The sequence below is a fragment of the Artemia sp. Qi Xiang Cuo genome, chromosome 5 (assembly GCF_049724085.1).
Source record: "Artemia sp. Qi Xiang Cuo chromosome 5, ASM4972408v1, whole genome shotgun sequence".
Taxonomy (NCBI): Eukaryota; Metazoa; Arthropoda; class Branchiopoda; order Anostraca; family Artemiidae; genus Artemia; species Artemia sp. Qi Xiang Cuo.
This window is the reverse complement of record NC_142798.1, coordinates 30,894,869-30,910,623: the sequence shown is the minus strand read 5'-3', so window position 1 is coordinate 30,910,623 and position 15,755 is coordinate 30,894,869. Positions and strand designations below refer to the sequence as shown.

The 15,755-nt window shown below is 36.4% G+C and overlaps 1 protein-coding gene across 2 annotated transcripts in view; it reads right to left on the bottom strand.

Moving 5' to 3' along the window:
- Nucleotides 1-8,121, bottom strand: part of LOC148952029 (HEAT repeat-containing protein 5B) — a 29,300-nt gene extending 21,179 nt beyond the window's left edge. The window contains exon 1 of one of the 2 annotated variants that reach the window (XM_089089486.1): nt 8,081-8,121. The gene's annotated coding sequence lies outside the window, so the exon portion shown is untranslated. Of the gene's footprint in view, nt 1-8,076 lie in introns of both variants that reach the window. The other variant, XM_089089487.1, reaches the window with a different exon arrangement.
- Nucleotides 8,122-15,755: the final 7,634 nt, after the last annotated feature.

Here is a 15,755-nt window from a genome sequence, read left to right as displayed (position 1 = left end):
GCCGAAGGCGAATATTGTGTAGATGATAGATCATGACCAGCATTACTTATATCAATATTAAAATCCCCAATGTACATAATCTTCCGACCTCGCTCGATTGCGATCGAAGAAAACGCTTCCAGCTTACTTATGAAATTGCACCGAAGAGCTAGGAGGTCTGTAAAACAAACAACACAACACTTTTTCATTACCAAAATCAAGCTCAACAACCAAAAATTCAAACAACATTTCTTCATACATAGAATCAAAATCCGAAACAATCCTGTAAGTAATATCATTATGAATAAAAAAACCAAGGCCTCCTCTCGATCTGTCATTCCTAGTCTTAGAAATAAAATTGTAACCTTTAATATTCGCTAGGTGACTAGTTGACTCATTTAAGAAAGTCTCACATACAGCTAATACATCAACTCGGCAGCATGGAAGGAACGAAGATAAATGGTCCAAACTACTCATCAACCCGCAACAGTTTAAACTCGCCACCCTCACACTACCAGGAGAAACATGTCCGTTAATCTCATTAGGGAGTAAATATTTGTTAATAGGGAGGGAACTAATAGAAATATCATAATCATCATCCGAAAAACCACAATCAGCAGAAATTTTTATTAAATCTAATGGGTCTCTCTCAAAATCTCTCAACCCACTCGATACCCCATCACCAGTAGAATTAATCATAATCATTTTGACTTACCAAACCGTCTGGTGGGAGTCTGTAGCGATGCGGCAATAAATCATCAACCAAACCTTGATGTGGAAGAGTACGGTACGTCTTGTGAAATATGTTATCTTCAACTTAAAAAAACACACTAAGAAAAAACAGAACCTGATTTCTAGGCCTATGTAAAATATAAAAAAAGAATAGCGACGATGAAGCATAATCTGGCATGGCAGACTTAACAAGTCGAAGTCGCATTGAGCACTGAACACAATAAGAAAGAAAAAAACAACGAAAAGAAAAAAACCAACACTGACTAGTGGTCATTTTCCCAATCATGACACACACAAACAAAATGAACTTGTTTTATCTCTCGATCGCGGACGTATTTCATTAACCAAATAAAACAAATAATGGTCCGCGTATACACTACAAACAAACTCATTAATCTTTTCCCAGTCAGAGGACTCACTTTTTTTCACTTCTAGCCATAAGTTAATACCCTTATGACGCACTCTGGATGAAACGATAAGTTTCGACTCTTTCATTTCTTGTGCTTTCGAGAGTAGGGAGTTTCGAATCATGTTGAGAGCAGGGGGCAGGTCTGTAGAGATTATAATCCCACTACCTTTTAGCTTTTTAACATTGTTCATGATCGACAGGACATCACTCTCCGAGCTTAGTGAAATAAATACGGGGGACTCCTTGCGTCGGCTATTTTGCTTGCTGCGCCTATTTGTGATGTTTGCAGCCCGTGAAGAAATCCGATAGCACTTAGTCATAGATATGTCACTAGTTACACCCAGCTTTTCGCTAACTAATTTAATGACGCTATCTTGAACTTTCTTGTTAGGCTCTTCTGCCGGTAAACCATGCACAATAAGGTTCAGACGGCGATCTTTCACGTCGATAAGTAGTAGCTGTTTTTCCAGGGCCTGGTACTTGTCGACATACTCGTCGATAGTTTTCTCAAAGTTATTAAGCCTCACATCTCGGTCAGCAGCCTCCGTTCTCAGCGACGCGATCTCAGAAGTAATTCCGTCAAGCTTATTATTTAATTCTGTCTGGGTACCAATAATAGAATCTAGTTTTCCGCTCAAAACTTTTCTGAACTCGTCGAACGATTTTTGCGTAACATTAGCCATGATAAATCTCGATTATAAATCCGCTTTGGGAGGATTGGGGATTAGCAGTTCATTCGAAATAGCATCAAAAGGGACTTACTGGCAAGGGGGGTGTGTGAATACCCCCCGCTAACCAAATATAGCACGATTAAATCAGCTCTTGACTACAGGCTAAAGTATGTCCTGGGAAGATATTTTGAAGTATCCACCTCCACTCCTTCTCCCTCTAGAGGGTCCTGACCTTTGATGACCAGAGCAAACTCTCTATACAGATAAACAATAACAGATTTATAAATTATGCTGTAGTGCTTTTCCCTCGCTTGTCGGCGACTTTTAAATTGATTGGATCAATTAAAAATTGATCTTGGATTTTTGGATTGAGATTGGATTTTAGCTTTCAGCATCAATATAGCTAGAGATGGCTCATTAGAAGTCCTGTTCCCAGAAGCTAACCATGCCAACACAGCTCTGCAGCTAACAACTGTTGGAAGCATCCAGGTGACAACTGAAAAGTGGAAACCTCAACAAAAAGAAGAAAAAATTGTAGTATACAATATACCACCTGAAATCCCTGAAGCTGAACTAAAAGAGGGTTTAATGACTGCCAATGGGGAAGACATTCCAGTTAAGGCTATCTACCGCCTAGGTAAACCAAGAATAAACAAGTAGGACTGTACTTTTCATATTGGATGGACAACCCCAGATCACCCAACAAATATTTCTATTTGGGTAGCCAAAGTCACATAAAGCATACAAGGACAAACCAATCCAGTGTAAAAAGTGCCATAGACTAGGCCATACCTACAAGCATTGCAAAACCACAATAAACAAATGCATAGTGTGCCAAGAAGAACATGAAAACAATGACTGTAAAGCCCAACCTAAATGCATAAATTGCAATAGCCCCCATCATTCTGATAATAGAAGACTATGTCCTAAGTACAGAGAGAATCTTAATATAATTAGAATGGCAGAAATAAAAAATATACCAATCCCATTTGCTGCCCAACAAGTAAGTAAATACAACAAGCCAGCTATCCCCTCAGAAACAGTTCCAAACCCAACCCTCTCCCCAACATACAGCATGCTTGAGACCCCATGGACACCAAGAACATCTAGCACACCACAAAAATCTCCAATGCCTGCCAGATTCTCTTCCCTGTTCCCAGCCCCAGCAAGCACCAGCAACAGCAATAGGCAAGTAAGACCCACAAGCCTACCAGGTATCAAGCAAAACCCCAAGCCATTAGCTCCAGTAGCATCAGCCACAAACCAGGCCACAGAATCAATGCCCATCAACACAGCCAAGGCAATCCCCAACCTCACAGCCTACACCATGGCAAGTACTTTCCTCTCCCAAGCTAAAATGCCCCAAGGACTTAAGGCAGTCATCATGAGAGAACTAGCCACAAAATACTTCTCTAAAAGCTTAGTAGAAACTGCAGAGCTAGATCTAATCACCATCCTAAATAACCATCAAGTTTACCACTATATGGCCAATGCATAAAGACCAAATCCACAACCATCCATTACAAAACCAGAGCAAAACAAAACTAAAGATCCTCCAATGGAACACATGCTCACTATCAAAAGAAAAGCTAGACCAGCTGCTCATGTATATTAAAGTAAAAGATACACATGTTATATGTCTCCAGGAAACCCACCTTGACCAAGAAAGTACACTATGGGTAGAAGGATATGAGCTCTACAGGAAAGAAAGATCCTCAGGCAGCAAAGGAGGGTGCGGCTATCCTTGCAAGGAAATATGTTAAGCACAACTTCATAATACCAAAGGAATACCCTAATGAGGTTGATGTAGTTGGAGTAAAAATAAGTCTTAAAGATAGAGAAACACTAACAATATACTCCTTTTACAATCCCAATGGTAACCAAGAAGCTAAGGAATTCCTTACAGAAATTGCACCTTACAGAAATGCTCATAGCCCTACTTGGGGAGGAAAGAAAACCAACAAGGCAGGCCAATTTTTAGAAAACCTATTAAATGAATTTCAAGAAATGTCAATAGTTACACCACATGGTATGAATACCTATTATGACTGCAAGACTAACCTTTTCTCTACCATTGACCTACAACTAATGCCAAATAAACTATCTAAATACTCAAAAATAAGTTCAGTCCCTCACCTACTAACAGACCATTAGGCCATACTGGTATAAATTGGTAGAACTGTTTATGAAGAAGAAGAGCACACACCAAAATTTAACAATAACAGGGCAAACTGGACTAAATTTAAAGAAATTCTCAAAATATTGATTACATGCCAATTCAAGAATGCCAAGACACAGAATTCTATACCAAAAGACTAACTACTCATCTTAAAGAAGCTGCAATATCATCAATACCTAGAATTACCAACAAACAATACATAAACAAATCATCAAGGAAGACATCAAAACCATGGTGGAATGACCAGTGTCAAGTCTCATTTACTGCAAAAAGAGATGCAGAAAAGAATTTTAGAAAAACTCCAAACACCAAAACATACACCCAATTTAAACAAGTCTGCGCTGGACTCAGAAGAGACACAAGAAAGGCCAAAGCCCTGACATGGGCTTCCTACTTGGAAAAAATTGACAGATACACACCTGAATAAAAAATACACCAATTTTTAGACAGAATCATGGGAGCAGGAAAATAGAAGAATAACATTAAGCATCCCCTACTTGTATCTGGTATCAAACTTGAAGATGATAGCAAAAAAGCTGAAGCACTTGCTGGCATCTACCAACAGAAGTTTTCCCACAAAGAAGAGTTAAATAAGCAAATGTACAGTGAAAGATTAAATACAGCTTATGAGCTAACACAGCCCTTTAAAACAAATGAATTCCTGCAAGCAGTTAATAAAATGAATCAAAAAGCAAGCCCAGGTGAAGATGAAATCCATATCTCTTGGATATCAAATGCCCCAAGAAATTTCCAAGAAGCTCTTATACATATGTTTAACCTCTGCTACACACAAGGAGTATTCCCCCAGCAATGGAAACAAGCAATTATAACACCAGTGGCCAAACAAAGGAAACCCAAAGATGACCCACATTCATACAGACCAATTGTATGTTTACCAACCCTTGGTAAGTTGTTTGAGACAATGCTGTACAACCATGTCCAGTGGTATACAGAGACAAATAACATCCTCCCAAAATATAAAGCTGGATTCAGAGCTTACCATTCAACTATAGACATCATTTTGAAACTTGTGACAGATGCACAGAAAACTATGAATGAGGGATTAATACTGGGTTCTGTACAGATTGATTTAGAAGGAGCATATGATAACACACAAAAAGACATACTAGGGGAAAGACTCCATGCATTAGGCTTCCCCTAACCAATCAGAAAACTGATTGGTAGCTTTCCAGATAATAGAAATTTTAAAGTTAAAGCAAATAGGAAACTATTATGCTCAAGACCTATTGAAAAGGGACTCCCACAGGGAGCTGTACTCAGCTGCTTATTATTCATATTGTATATGACAGCATTAAAAATTGACTCACCACATGGAATTTTTGCAGATGACATTAGAGCATGGGCAAAAGGGAAAACATTTGCTGAAGTTGCAAATAAACTCCAAATTATTTCTAATAACCTTCAGGACTTTTCTACCAGCATGAAACTACCCATATTAGTCCCCAAATCAGTGATCATATATTTCCATAATAGACAAAAAGTAGAATTACAACCAGTTACCCTAGGAAATTCTACAATCCTAACTACCAGTGCAACTAAATACCTTGGAATAATTATGGACAACTGGCTTACCTTCAAACCTCACATTGACCATATCATACAATCATGCATGAAAAAGATGAGAATTATTCAAAGACTCTGGGGTACAACCTGGGGTAGTATGGATATATCCCTCCTTAAACTATACACACAGTACCTTAAACCAATAATTGAGTATTGCCTGATTATCTATGGAACTTGCTCAAAACAGCTCTTCAACAAATTAGAATGTGTGCAAAATACAGCAATCTGCCTTGCCACAGGATGTAGGAAAACAACAAAGATTCAAAAACTTCTACAAGAAGGACGACTTCCACCTATTGAAAAAAGATGTTAAAAGAACATCTAAAGAAAAAGAGGTATGGTTAAAAGAACTTTTCACCATAAGATACCTGACAAAATTGGAAACAACCCCTCACCATTTCTTATTTCCAGAAGCCAGAGCTAGCCGACTAGAGCCAAAAAATCACCCACTGATGTCAGCAATTATGGCCAGGGCACAATACCCCATTAAACAAGAGCATGTTAAAACTAAAATAGCAAAAAATCCACCATGGATATCAATCACACCAGTGGTTAAACTAGAATTCTTACCCCAAAAAAGGAACAAATTGAATCCCAAACTGCAATCCAACATTTTGGACAGCTCCTAAAAAAGGAATATGATGGATATAACCAACTATATGTTGATAGATCATTAAGTGAAGATGGATGTGGAAGTGGGTGCTTTCTAAGAGAGCACAGCCTATGCATTATGGAAAAACATCAGGCAGGGACCAGCATACTAACAGCCGAAATAGCTGCAATCAATTTGGGCTCAGAGACGCTAATTAAACTGAAACAGAGCAATAAACACATAGTAGTATTCTCTGACTCCAAATCTGCTCTCAATATCCTAACAAACCCTAACTTTGATACACTGGACATAGACTTACATCAAACTAAAAAAAAAACATTAGCAGCCTTGGAAGATTAGGCTGTGTTATTAAATTTCAATATATACCTAGTCACCTGGGTATAGAAGGAAATGAAAAAGCAGACAATATAGCAAAGCAAGGAGCAAAAAACCAAATGGAACCAGTGAAACCTCTAACTATAATAACTAGATTGCGACTGAAAACACTACCCAAATTAAAACAATCAAATCTATCCCCCTTTCCAACCAGGATGCAATCGGTTTCATTGCCTGAGTACAAATACAGCTAACTTCAACCACCATTCTTTCTCATATAAAATTAAGCAGCCAAATGGAGAAGTTGCCAGTAGCCCATTTTGCAGGTACTGTAATACCAAAGAAGAACCCCCTGAGCACATGTTACTGAAATATATAATGCTTGAAAGAAAACAAGTGAATCTCTTAAATTTGAAAGTTCAACTAGGACTGAATTCAAACCCTCCGACAAATATAAAAACTCTTAATAGAATCTTAAAAAAGAGATTTGTCCATTGATGCTTTCAAACTGTTAATGGATCTAAGCCTAAAACATTATGTATAGTAATCAATTTATGCTGACTTATTGAATTGGGTAAACCCTACTACAATTATACCACATTTTTTACCTAATTAGCTAATCTACATGTTTACATATTCATCCATATTTCAAATATTTATAAGCAGTGTTTACAATTATGCTGTTTATTTTAATAGTAATGTAATTTTTGCAACTAGTGAATTTACATAAAAAGACAATATCCTGTTCAGCCGCAAGCAAATTATCCCAAGAAGAAGGATATGAATTTATCCTGAGAAAAGAAGAAATATTCAAAGATTGGGATACATTGTCAACCCAACCCAGAAAGAAGAGGGGCAAATGATCTGATGTTCAGGATGCACACCTTGATTCACTACAGTTGATTGAACTAGAAAAACAAGGGGTAAATTGTTCATACTATTGACTTAAAAATAAAGTGAACATACTACTTGATGCCTTTTTTTATGCTCTTACAAATATAATAATCATTTTTGTTGGAAATGAATTTTACCCTCACCTCTATTTAGGCCTATACCAATTCAGGGTATATATTTGCACATTAGGGGGGGGGGGTAATAAACTTAACTCTCATTTGCATACAAAATAAGCTTTACCCCCATCCCCCTAATGTGCAAATATATACCCTGAATTGGTATATATAGGCTAGGGGTGGGGGTAAAATTCATTTCTAAAAAAATGATTGTTATATTTGGAAAGAGCATAAAAAAGGCATTGAGTAGTATGTTTACTTTATTTGTAAGTCAATAATTTGAACTGCTGAAAATTTACCAAACAAGGAAAGAAGTGAAGATAAAGGTTCTCCCCCTGCAAAATATGTTAACTAGGATTATTCTGCATATTATGAAGTTTTATAACTTGTCGTTACAAAGTGTTGTTTTGAGCCCTTTAAGTGCTCACAATGTAATAATCTACAGAAGCAATTATTGAATTAGGAAATAGCATAAAAAGGCAAAAACTGACGTATTCAGTTTCATCCTACCTAAATTATGTTTTCAGCAATGAAAAAACTATATGCATTTTATATTACTATCAGATTTTCAAAAAATGACTCACATACCACGAAATTTAGTAAATATTCTATTCAATTTCCCATGTTATAAAAATTTGAAAATTAACACGAAAAGGTGTGGTGACTTAAAGCTGACGCTAGTGTTAAACCAAAAAATAAATCATAACTATTTTGAATTATGCGATATTTGGAACTTTTTCAGTGTAATAAAAAGAATAGTTAATCTGATCAGTTTAATTTGTAAGATGTGGGGAGTAATAAGTGTCTGATAGTTTCTGACAAAAAGAAAACGGTGTCAAAGCTGAAAATATGCCAAGTGTTGTTAGATCCTAGACAGCGTTGATAATTTTTATCAACAGAATTACGAAGCAAATACGTTTTCCTATTCAAATGTGTCGTTCAAATGTTTTTTTTTACCTTTCAATCAGTGAGGCTTAGTCTTGGCTCAAAAATTGTGCTTTCTCCATATAAAGCTCAGAAAAATAGCAAAAAATAGCCTTTTGTGAGGTTTTTATGGAGAAGACCCATTTTCTTTAGCCGAGGGCACCAGTGTCCACTATTTTAACTTACCCATGTCTTTGGTGTAGGCCTAAAAGTCTGTCATTTCTCATTTTAGTCAGGTTTCTGTTTAGTGCTCATTAGACAAAACGACAGTGAGAAGCCGTCAAAACAGGACCTCATTTTTTACCCTTAGTTCCCGCCGCGGACGAAAAATATATAATAAGTGCCATATATAAAAATGGCATATAATGGCAAGGTACTCTAATTGAAGGTAACAATGTATTCAGAGTGGTAATATATAAAGGGATATCAAAGCGTTTCCTGTTATATTTGTTAAGCCACTTAGAATTAGATTGAGGAGGCTCAACTGACAATGGGCAGAGGAGGTAACACTTTAGGATCAGATATTCATTATCAATTTTTTGTTCATCGACATTGAAGACGGAGCCGATCAATGACACACTTAATGCAGTTACGTGATCGAGGTTAGACTTGTATCCACCTCTATTATGAACATATGTGAATGACTAGTTTTACACTGTGATTTGAGATCCACTGGGTTGCTATTGTATAAGAAGAGTCGATCTACCAAAATCATGAAGTATATCACAGTTCATATCACCAGCTAAGATCCACTTGAGATTCTTAGAATGGACGTTTTCCAAGAACGATTTTAGTCCACAGCAGTGGTTCCCAACCAATTTTAGGCCGTGTTCCACCTCGGCATTTCTAAAATCCCGATGTTCCCTCATAATATTTAAATTTTGTTATTCAAAATGGTATGTGTATTCACCTGAAGGAAGTGTTCTCTGGTCGTCCTCTAGGCACATTTTATGTCAATGAAATATTGTCTCCTTACAACACGTTTTGTACGCTGTATGACGTCATTGCAACAGGCTTACTATCATGTATCTTTTCTGCTCTTTAAATGCATTTGAATGTGACATCAGTCATATGAAAAACCTTTTTTCACAATTAATACTCTAAAGTAGTCAGCCCAAGGATGCGCATCCTGCCCATTACCCACTAAAATGTTGACATGCCACATCGGTGAGGCCTGAAACCCATGTCGGGAATCACGAGCCTAGAGCCACATTTGGTGTGCCTTGCAAGCAAATAAGTTATGCGGAGGAGATCGCTTTACACTAGAAATATTAACCTTCGTTAAAAGGTGCTCTTACAGAAAAATAATGTCATGAGATAACAGGTCGTCAAGCAGGAGGTCTTTGTTGTTCATGCCTTTAATGTTTAATCACCAAAAGCTTGCTTGCGTTGTATCAATCATTTTCAGGCACTAGACAAAGCTTTTTTTAGCACTTCACATCTAAGGCTGTTAGACCCATGGCCTTCACCACAGTTTTTACATTTTGGTAAAGTGTTACATGGATCGTCCTTGTTGTTTGCATAGGCACAGGGGTGGCTCGAAGGGGGGAGGGAATGAGGGGGCGATTCACCCCCTGGTTTTTGTGAAGTCGTATAAGTCTTTTATTTTGACCTCATTGAGGTTGCAGGCGCTTAATTCTGAGAAAGTTTATGTCAAATTTCCTTCTCCTGGAAAGACTTTTGCATTTTCAAACTTTTCGGTAAAGAAATGGCTGATTTTTACAAAACTCAGCTTCAGTCGTAGATACCAAAAACCGAATTCGCATGTAAATAGAATAAAGTCGTTTTTTTCTATCGTTTAATTTTAATTTTTAGTTTCGTTTAATTAAACCGGGTTTAAAGGGACTGGACTGATAGACTAGCAGCTCGCTTTAAAAGCCTGTCAAGCCCATATATAATTTATTTCTGTCTGATGGTTCGGTAGTTTGGGAAAATTCAATTGAAGCCTGACGAGATTATATGAACAAACCAAAAGCAAGAGACAGGGTTATGTGCATGGAGTGTCGGTCAAACTTTGACTACGAGGGGAAAAGAAGGCAATAATTTTCTAAACGTAATGAAAAAGCAATAAGAACTCAAAGAAAAAGGAGCCCCACGAGACCCTTCAAAATCAAGTGTACTCAGGACAGTGAAAAAAAAGTCGAATACAGTACGAGGTTGAGGCAGATACAACGTTTGAGAAGGACAAGCAATATCTGGCTGTGTACCCAGAATTTTTCCCCCAAGACAAGAGTGCTTTTGAAGACGCCGGGATAGCTCATTCAAATTGGGAGGTAAGTTTTTGCCTGAAAACCAAAGCAATGAGTAATTTAAAACTTATAACGAAAAAAAGTTAGATAACAAATTATTCCAAATACGTGCCTCTGGTTCTTTAAGGTAATTTTTGATGTTTATGCCATTGATCGACACAAATGATGAGAAAGTGTAAACTATAGGCCAAGAGGTTTCCGATTAAAGACCCAACAAGGTATTTTTTACTTGTATTACCAAGCTTGAATACATTATATCAATAATTGTTGGTTCCATAGTCATTGTTAAAACTGTTTTAGATTTATTTTTATGTCGAATGCCAGAGCTTGGTGAAAATAAAATCTACATCATCTTCTGTGTTTGAGCTATGTAAACAGTTAACAATAGATTTCACTTATGAACTTCTTAATACTTAAGCAATTAGTGGAGTTCTTGTCGAAAGTTACAGTGACAATTTTTAAGTATAGTTCACAAGGGTCCAGGAGTAAAAAAGCCAATCTCTAGCGAAAACCAAAGGAAGTAACTTTGTGGTCCTAATAAACCAAGCTGAGTGTATTCCCTGTTTATCCTTAAACATAAAAAATAAAACTGTGGCGTTTTCATCTGGGATCGTATGAGGATTACCAGTTCTTAGAATATAATACCAAGAAAGATACTGCCTTCTGCTTTGTATAATTCCTTTTCTCTAGTGGTCCCAGGAGGGACCAATACAAAAAAGCTTCGATGGAAGGCGGTCTGCAGCAATATCACAAAATGAAGAACAAAGAAAAGGCGAAGAAAGGAAAAGTGGCAAGTCATTTTCCCTTCGAGTCACACAAAGAAGATTTGTTTTATTTTTGTGACTTCATCAATAGCAGCAAACATGTAGATTTTCTACTTAATAAAAGGATTCGAACTAAGGTTATTAAACAAGCGAAAGGGGAAGAGACAAACACATTATTTTTTAGACCTTGCAAGGACCCTACCGAGAGTGGTATTGGCTTTAGGAGAACTGGAGAACAAAACGACAACTTTGTTCAAATTGTTCAACTTCTAGTAAGATATGTGGCAGCTCTTGATACCCGATATAGACCATACAAATTTACTTAATTACGCACAATTCCTCAGGACGAGTTCATTGACTTTCTTTCAGCAGAAGTTAGGGAGAAGATCCTCGACGTAGGCTAGGATTCAGAATTTTATTCTGTGATTACGGATATGATATCCGATGCTTCAAATTCTGATAAGCTTGCGGTCGTAATGCGCAATAACAGTTCGGAAGGGATACCAAGAAAGAAACTATTAGATTTTAGTGAGGCTAATTACAAAATCGGGTAGGGTATTGCAGAAAGTGTAACAGGAACATTGTCAAGGAGAGGAATTCTTCTGGATAAATTAGCTTTCCAGGCTTATGACTATGCAAGTGTGACGTCTGGTCAATTTAACGGAGCCCAGCAGGAAATATCTGGATTTCTTGATCTCCGTGTACCTTATATTTCCTGTGAGGCCCACAGACTTCAAATCGTTATAGAACACAGTTGCAATTCATCTCTTTTGATAGTCAAGCTTTACAACAACCTTGACGACATATACGTGTTCTTCTCTTCATCTACAAGCATTTTGCCACCCTTAAAGAAAACCTCTCTTCGATTGAAAATAGCCTTAATCTCTGAAACTTATCACCGACTCGGTGAGCTGCAAGGGATAAAGCCATACAAGCATTAGTTACTTAGTTTGATGCAGTAGTTTCAGCTCTTTACGAAACAAAACAGATAAAGAACACCGATTTGAAGACGAAGGCACTATCCAGTGGCCCTCTGAAAAGGATTCTAAACTTCGAATTTATCACTTGCCTCATGTCTATGAAAAAATCTTGTAGAGGATAAGGATAGCAACAGAAAAACTTAGAGAAGAGAAGATCAACATCATCGTCGCAATCGAGAAACTTGAAGCTATGAAGAATGAAATGGATGAAGTATCGGAGGATGAAATGAACGATTTCATTGACATTACAAAAGTGTTTGCCAGAATGAGAGAAGTTGATACAGAGGTAGATTTCGTCAGATGTCATCATCGGTGTATAACTTCAATTTTATCCAAGGCCTCCACTTCACGCCTTCTTAGTTCATAATTTATTGCTTTCTCTTTGTTCTTTACATTCCTTTTGTTTTTGTATGATCTATCACTCAGATATATCTTGTACAAATCCCTTCTCCTCTCTATTAAACATAAAGCTTTTTTACTAATATTACTAGCTGCAGTCCTAACCTTCTTCCCTAAGACACCATCAGCAACTTCACAAATTTTTTTCCTAAAATTATTCCATCCATCTTCCATGCTGTCAAATTTTAAACTTTGCAGTTTAGTATTCAACTGTCCCTGGAAAGTTTCTCTCAAATTCTCATCCTGGAGTCTACCAACATCATAACTTCCCAGGAGGTAATACCCTTATGGAATTTCAGCTTTAAATTAATCTTAGACACTACCGGAGGGTGGTCTTTACTTTTAGAGTCAATAATAGCCCTCCTATATATCCTAGTATCTCATATTGATCTTGCCAGTCTGCAGTTTCCAATAACATAATTATTAAGGCTGCCATGAATACCATGTTAAATTATGGGTCATTTTATTACCAATCATCGTATTGGTTATGACTAAATTGTTATGCCTACAAAATTGCCACAGTCTTTAGCCATTACTGTTTTCTTTTCTTACAGCAAATGTTGTTGTAGACTATGGTGTAAATTTTTCTTTGTTCTGTCGAGATACAATTTTTCCCAGGAACAATTATTCTATATATTACACTTTGAATGTTGTATCTTTTTCAATATTTAGTAAAGATCCTGTAGCTAGTTGGGATTTAAAATTTTTTATATTATGTGGTTATTAATTTTTTCTTAATTTGTCGGATAATTTTAATTTTAGTAGTAGTCTTAAGTTGCAGTAATAGTCGCCAAGGCGACTATTACTGCAACTTGAGACTACTACCACTTGTGACTGCTACTATTACTTTCGACTACTGCTACTGCTTTGGATTATCAATACTACTTGTGAATATGCTACATCTTGTGACTACTACTGCTACTTGCGACTATTCTCACTATTTCAGACTACTAAGCCTATTTTAATTGGGAAGAAAAGATTATCTCTAAAGCATTAGATCAAAGTAAGGAATAGAAGAAGATGAATTAAATTAAAAAAAAACTGATTTCATAACTTTATCATTTGTTCCTATTTTATCCCACAAATTAAAAAAAAAATTAATAAGCACATAATATAAAAACTTTTAAATCCCAACTAGCTACAGGGTCGTTACTAAATATTAAAAAAGATACAACATTCAAAGTGTAATATATAGAATAATTGTTCCTGGGAAAAATTGTATCTCGACAGAACAAAGAAAAATTTACACCATAATCTACAACAACATTCGGTGTAGGAAAAGAAAACAGTAATGGCTAAAGACTGTGGCAATTTTGTAGGCATAACAATTTAGTCATAACCAATACGGTGATTGGTAATAAAATGGCCCATAATTTAACATGGTATTCATGGTAGCCTTAATAATTATGTTATTGGAAACTGCAGACTGGGAAGATTAATATAAGATACTAGGATATATAGGAGGGCTATTATTGACTCTAAAAGTAAAGGCCACCACCCAGTAGTGTCTAAGATTAATTTAAAGCTGAAATTTCATAAAGGTATTACCTCCCGGGAAGTTATGATGTTGGTAGACTCCAAGATGAGAATTTTAGAGAAACTTTCCAGGAACAGTTGAATACTAAACTGCAAAATTTAAAATTTGACAGCGTGGAAGATGGAAGAAATAATTTTAGGGAAACAATTTGTGAAGTTGCTGATGGCGTCTTAGGGAAGAACGTTAGGACCGCACCTAGGAATATTAGTAAAAAAGCTTTATGTTTAATAACAGTAACAATGAGTTTATTTAAAAAAAAAAATATATACATCATCGATTCCCTGAAGCAATGCTTGTGCGGGAGAAAACCCACCTAATAAATCAAAAAACCAAGAAACCAAAAAAACAACAAACAAAAATAAAAAAAATAAAGAAAATACAAACAATTCCACTTAAAAAAACAAAAACATAATTAGAGCTCAACTTACCGGACCCGAAAACCAAAGAACCTCCAAACAAAACCCAACAAAATTATAATAATTATAATCATATTCAGCTGCAACTAAACCCTCCTCAAAAACAAAACTTAAGTGGCGTGGAATAATCCATTCAAAATATACACATCAAAACAATGGTTCTTTAGTGACTTACGAAAATCCTGCAAACCCCCAACATTCCTCAAATCCTCAGGCAAACTCTCCCAAACTAACGGAACAACATGGCGAATTGAAAACCTAGACCTAGACGTGACCATAGCTGGTCTTCGCACCAACTGAGAAGATCGTGTCAAATGATCGTGAGTAGTAGACGCAAGACTAAACATTCCTGAAAAACATGATGGTAACTCCGAAGCTAAATATTTAATTATAAACAGAGCATTATAGAATACATATATTCCTGCCAACGGTAGAATTTTATACTCGCGGTAAAGATACCTCACCGATACAGATAGGTCAATTTGATTACCATAAAGAACTCTAATTGCCATATTCTGTGTTACGCAGAGCGGATGAAGGTGAGTTACGAATGTTTTCGACCAAACCATACAACAGTAAATGAGATATGGTTGAACCATAGAAAAATACAACATTCTCAGAATTTCACAGGGAAAAAGATACCTAAGTTTCCGCATAATACCAATATTACGAGACAATTTGCTGTTAACAGATGCAATATGGTTTTTAAAACTAAGGCTTTCATCAATTATAACACCAAAGTATCTAGTACTAGTAGATCTTACAATAGTATGGTGCCCTACTTCTATACTATTAATCCATGGGTAATGTCCAGTAATTCTACCATAAATAAAAAATTCGACTTATTATGATTCAGTTTCAATTTATTTACTCGTATCCACTTTTCAGTCGAAGAAATACCTTGTTTCAATATAGTCATCAACTCATTTTCAGTTCTAGCAGCTACGGTGAAATGGGCATCATCAGCAAAACATGGTAGAATTCCTTTTGTACC